Source organism: Acinonyx jubatus, chromosome E2 (genome assembly GCF_027475565.1).
Source record: "Acinonyx jubatus isolate Ajub_Pintada_27869175 chromosome E2, VMU_Ajub_asm_v1.0, whole genome shotgun sequence".
Taxonomy (NCBI): Eukaryota; Metazoa; Chordata; class Mammalia; order Carnivora; family Felidae; genus Acinonyx; species Acinonyx jubatus.
This window is the reverse complement of record NC_069396.1, coordinates 42,867,300-42,873,576: the sequence shown is the minus strand read 5'-3', so window position 1 is coordinate 42,873,576 and position 6,277 is coordinate 42,867,300.

The window sequence follows — 6,277 nt, the reverse complement described above, 5'->3', positions numbered from 1 at the left end:
CCCACCTCCTATGGTGGCTGGGTTGCATCAGAGAGCTCTGACATGTGGGGTGCCCAGCCCAGGGCCTGGCACACAGTAAGTGCTCAGTGAACTTCCGTTTGTGCTCCTGAGTTGGGGTTTATTTTGTCTGAACATTCACCAAGGCCAAGCCCTGGGTTTTCTATACACCAGTCACCCTAGCTCCTTTCCACACACACCAGGCCAAGAAGGAGCCGGGCCTGAGCGGGCCCCAGAGGCCTCCGGGCCTAGGTAACGGCTGATCAAGCTGAGGAGACAGAATCCAGGATTTCCCTTCCCTGTTTGCTCAGCAATTGCCCCTCCCAAGACAAACAAAGGGAGGGTGGCCGGCTGTGGCCTCCCCAGCTGGGAGGAAGCCAGGCCAGTTCTCGCACCGCAGATGTGACATTACAGGCCACCTGGGTCTGCGGAGATCAAATCAGTGTCTGTCCACATGGCAGAACACAGCAAGGGCTGCTTGGTGTCCAGCTGCCCAGGGAGTAGGGAAGGAAGACCTGTGGGACCCAGAGAGGGTGGCCCCTGGCTTGGGGAAGAGACCCTGACCCTTACAGGCCAGGCCCGGACCCCAGGGTCCTTCCCAGGCACCCCAATACCCTTACCTTCTGGTTTCCTCCTCCTGTCCCCACGGGGTTCAGACTTCCAGGATAAGGACAGGAGACCAGGCCCTTCCCTCCCCCCAGGAGTCCTGGCTGGACCGAAGAGTCCCAACCTTGCGGCCAGAATAGCATGTCCAGCTGGAGTCGTGTTCCCCTCTGACCAGCTGTTCCTGGGAGAAGGGACAGAGTGGGGGTGGGGGCGCCCGTACAGAGGAGGGTGAAGTCAGCCGCCTTGTCTTGCCCTCGTGACTGCCCCACTGAGGAAGGGGCTGTCTTCCCTAGGCCTCTGCTGGTCCTTCTCTCCACAGTGTAGCTCCTGCCTGTCCCCCATTATTCCCCCAGAACTGCTCCTCCAAGCCCAGGGGTCACCCCTGGGTGACCAAATCCGGGACGCTTTCCAGTCCTCATCTTCCCGCCCTGCTCTTAGAAGCCACAACCTGGGACAGCCCTCTTCCTTCTGGGAGCTTCTCTTTGCCTCTGAGATGCCGCAGTTTCTGGCTCTCCTCCCACCTCGCTGACAGCACCCCCTCACACTTTTGCGCACACCCCTCTCCACTACCCTGTCTGGAGAAGCTAGTATTCCCCACGGCTCAGGTCTAGGCGCTTTTCTCTTGCTATTCCATTTTTATTGCATAATAATTGACACATACTAACGAGTGTATTCATCATAGACGTGAGTTATAAATTATAACAGTAAATGGACCCTTTAGCCCCCCCACCCGATTCGAGAACCAGCACATCACTGGTGATTGCCTTAGGCTCCTCCCCCAGCCCACCCGGCTTCCCTTCCAGAATTCTCCATCACCCCTGCTGGACGGTCATCAACCCTTCACATTTTTAATAGTTTAAAATTATTTTATTTATTTATTTATTTTTATTTTATTTTATTTTTTATTTTATTTTATTTATTTTATTTTTTATTTATTTTATTTATTTTTATTTATTTTTATTTTATTTTATTTTATTTTATTTATTTTTTTTTTTTTGAGTAGCCTTCATGCCCAGCTCAGAGCTCAGTGTGGGGCTTGAACTCATGACCCCTCATGATCAAGACCTGAACTGAGATCAAGAGTCAGACGCTTAATTGACTGAGCCGCCCAGGCACCCCTTTAATAGTTTTTTTTTAATCACATTGCTATACAACCCTAAACAATGTATTTTTTTAGTTTTTCTTGCGTCTGAGCTCTTGAACCATACCTTGTGTCATCTGTGACTTGCTTTCCTCGCTCAACGTGAGTTCTAAGATTCAGCCATAGGGGTAGCCCCACTTATCCTGTTTTTGCTACTATGCTACCTTCCGTTGTCGGAATATACCACACTTTCTTTATCTTACCTGCTCATGGACGGCAGGTTGTTTCTGGTTTTCTGCTCTGATGAATGACGCCGTCCTGACATTCCCCGCATGTGTTCCTTGCGTAACTCCCTGGTAAACCAGCATCCCAGTGATCGCCCGGCCACCCGCGTGCCTCCCCTGTGCGTGCTCGTGTCTGAGTGCTCAGGGTGTTTCTGTGGATCTTCTATCCCGCCTTTATTACTTAATTTTTTACTTTATTTTATTACTTTACTTATTATTTTAAGACACTGACTTTATTACTTTAGTGTTAAAGTAAGTCTTGATGTCTGGTGAGCAAATCTTCCTATCTTGTTCCTCTTCTCCCAGAGTCAGCTTGTCGAGTTCCAAGGGGGAAAAAATCAGTAAGAATTCCATGGTTATGCTATAACGAACAATTGATATCTTTACTGACTTCTCCAAAATGTCCACATGGGGTCACTCTCCTAGTACTTAGGTCACTCTCTGGGCGTTTAGGAATTTTTCTTAATTGTGGCAAAATACACATAAAAGTTACCATCTTAACCTTTTTTTTAAGTAAGCTCCAAGCCCGACGCAGGGTAAAAAGATCATGACCCAGACACTCCACTGACTGAGCCACCCAGGCACCCCCCATCTTAACCATTTCTAAGTGTAGAGTTCCATAGTGTCAACAATACTCAACATTATGCAGCCATAATCATCATGTGTTTAGGTACTTTTGAAAAATAATTGTTCTTTTAAAGTTCTTTCATATCTTTTTTTCCCCAGTTTTATTGAGAAATAGTTGACATACCTCACTGTATGGCTTAGGAGGTACATACAGCATGATGGTTTGACACATATATTGTGAAACGATCACAGTAGAGTTCAGCTAACATCCATCTTCTCATATAAATACAATAAAAAGAAAAGCAGGAAGAAAAGAAGAAAGAAAAATAATTTTCTCCTGGCGGTGGGAACGCTTAGGATCTACTCTCTTGAGAACCTTCCTGTCTGTCACACAGTGGCGTTGACTATGGTCGTCATGTTGTACATTGCATCTCTAGGAGGTCAGTATCTTATAACTGGGATTTTGTGCCTTTTGGCCCTTTCCTCCAATTCTCCTTCCTCCCACTTTCGTATCTTTTGTTAGATTTTTTTCCTTTGGTATTTCATGTTTACAGAAGTTCTTTTGTGACAGATAATACACACATGAAAGGGCATTAAATATAAATGTACGGCTTAATATATAATTATGAAGGAAGAACACATGGACCCACTACCCAGGCCAAGAAAAAGTATGCCAGCATCCCCAGAAGCCACAAATGCCTTCCCAGCCAAACCCCTCTCCCTCCACCCAGTCATCCATCCATCCATCCATCATCCATCTGTCCACCCATCCACCCACCCATTGAGCCATCCATCCATCCATCCATCCATCCATCCATCCATCTCTGGGTATTTCAGAGCTTCCTTGTCTATCCCTGTGCAAAACTCACACTATCTTAATTATACACACATTGACTTCTTTGAAAATTCCTTCCTTTGCTTTTCTTTGGTTTTACCACTTAAGCACATATTCCCCAAAACCCTAGTTTAGTTTCTGAACTTTGTACAAATAGAATAACATCCTTTGAATTCTTTTGTATTTGGCTTTTGTTATTTAACAGTATGCTTGTAAATTATTCACCTTATTGTGAATAGCTGTAATGTGTTCATTTTTAATATTGTATAGTATTGATATAGTATCAATGAAATAAGTTGTGGATAAATACCATTACTTGCTTATCAATTATACTGATGGACAGTTGAGGGCTTCTCAGTTTGGGCTATTAAAAATAGTGCTGCTGTGAACATTCTTTTACATGTCTCGTTGCATTCCTCTTTGTCAGGCATCAGGTATCTATCCATCCATCCATCCACCCATTCATCCATCCATTTATCCATCCACCCATTCATCTACTCACCTGTCCATCCATCCGTTCATCCATCCATCCTCTCATCCATTCATCCAGCCATCTCTGGGTGTTTCAGAGCTTCCTTGGTCTATTTGTCTATCCTTGTGCAAAACTCCCACTTTCTTAATTATATATGCCTAATTATCCTAATTATATGTACAGTTTTATAATTAGTCTTGATACCCTCCCACCTTGCTCTTCTTTAAGAGTCTCTTGGTTTTCATGTTCGATGCTTACCTCAGCTGTGCATGATCCTTGCCTATCAGTTCATGTATAGGAGTGGGGCCCGGTGTGAGGCTCAGCCTGTAGTGTGAAACTGAAAGCACAGTGGCAGATTGAAATAAGAAAATGTTTCGCTGAAACACATCAAGAGTCCTATGGAAAACTTGTTGGAGATGTGCCTACAGAACCCCTAGATGGACAGGTTCAGTCGGCAGCTGGACAAATAAAGATCAGCGCTGGTCTGGGCGTTCCCCAGCGTGTTGGCGGAGGTCACTCACCCCAAGAAATCTAGCTGTCAAATGTCCCTCACCTCACCTGGCACATCTGTTTCCAGAACCCACCCTTCTCTCCCTGCACAGGATTATTGTCTTCAAGAAACATCAAGGTTAGCATAAGATTCTTTCTTAGGGGTTGAGGTTACAGGGGGGAATTGGGCTTGTGGTCAGTGTTTTTTTACCTTTCCTGACCTCTGCCTTTGCAGACAGATTTCTCAGTCAAGTTCATGGCTGGTGGAGAGAAGGAAACTCATTAGAACCCAATGTCCTTGGAAACATGGGCAGGGCTGGTATGTGGAAATGAAATCTCAAACAGAGCAAGGCTACAGAAGAACACCCCATGTGTTCTCCATCCTAGAATCTCTGTGGCTGAAAACCGCCTGCTTCTTGTCCATTATTTCCGCCTTCCCCTCATCCAGGGGAGCACTGCCCACTGGAGTCTCTTCCCAACTGGAACGAGGAGTCTGGGCTGAGGAGTCCAGACTCTGTGCTGTTTCTGTAGTATTTTTCCACATGGAGATTTCGTGTACAGATAGAATCTATGCTCACTGTTCCATTTTCTACCCCTACGTGGGTGCTCCAGAGAGTGTGGGCTTATGTATCTCTGACGAATAATAAGCAATAATGTGATGTTTGCACTCCCCAGATACTTCAAGATTTCCTGACTGTATCTATCTGTTTCCAGTGAACTGTGGCTTCTGGTTTCCTCTGTGACTGTGCCCACATGGGCCTGGTAAAATTTGACTTCTTACCAAATCTCTCCCACACTCTCTGTATACGTAAGGTTTCTTCCCTAGTGTGTCTGATTTTAGCAAATTCCTTCCCACACTCTCCACCCTGGAAAGTCCCAAATTCTCTGATGTCCTCCCCTTCAATGCCTTGTTGGCATCCTGAGACCTCTCCCTTTGGGCCAGACTGAGTTCCATTTCTACAACACAGATGTGCACCAGGTGGTGACCCGCCACTGTGGGGTGGGGTGGGGGGCAAGTTGGACAGTTCCCTGCCCGCCGCCCTCTGCCTTGACCTCCCAGTCAGTGCTGTTGGGGCCTCTGTGTCTCATGAACTTCTGCTTTGTCTTTCCAGCATCTTGGATGGAAGTGTCAGTGCTGCTCCCCTCAGGCAAAGACACCCAGGCCAAGACCATTTCCTGCCCTGAAACTTGGGGCTCTCTGAGGAGAAAGCTTGGTGTACCTCGAGTTGTCCGAGAATGGGCACCTTGACAAGACTAGGGACGAGTGATGAAGGTGGATTTTTGTCATCCAGAAACTCCCAAGCGTTTCTTCTTTCTCCCAGCTTCCTTCCCAGCACCTAGTTTTCCATTTTGCCTTCTGATTTTGTATATTTTACTCCCACCCAAAAAAACCAAAAGGAAGAAAAAGCGGCCTGTTCTCCTTCTCAAAGCCTGAAAAATCACATTTTTCTGACCATTTGGATTCATTTCCGCAAGGACTTGTTGGGACCAAATACAACATTTTCTGTAGAAAATACCTGCTTTGGGAGGGATCTGTTATGCCCGGTGGCCCTTCCATCTCTGTCTCACCTGGACTGGGAACTCTTCAAGGAAACGTCCAGATTGGGGGCTTCCTTTCAGCAGGGATGATGGGAAGTCTTTTGATAAACTGCAATGATTTCCAGGCTGCCCCCCACCCGCTGATGTACACACTGTTGGCTGCTCTTCTGGAAAATGGGGATTAAGCTACGGACAGAGACACAATCCCTGTAGTCAGTGAGTTTCCAGCCTTCCTCTGGGAAGTGTGGGAAATGCTGATGCCCACCTCAAGGGGTTCTGAGAGATTCTGATGAGATAATACAAGTAAAATGCTTAGGCTGGGCTCGAGCACACAGCGAATGCCCAATCAGTGTTTTAGTTGCTATTATATGTTCGGGGGTGGGGGGCAGTGTTTGAAAGAGCATCTG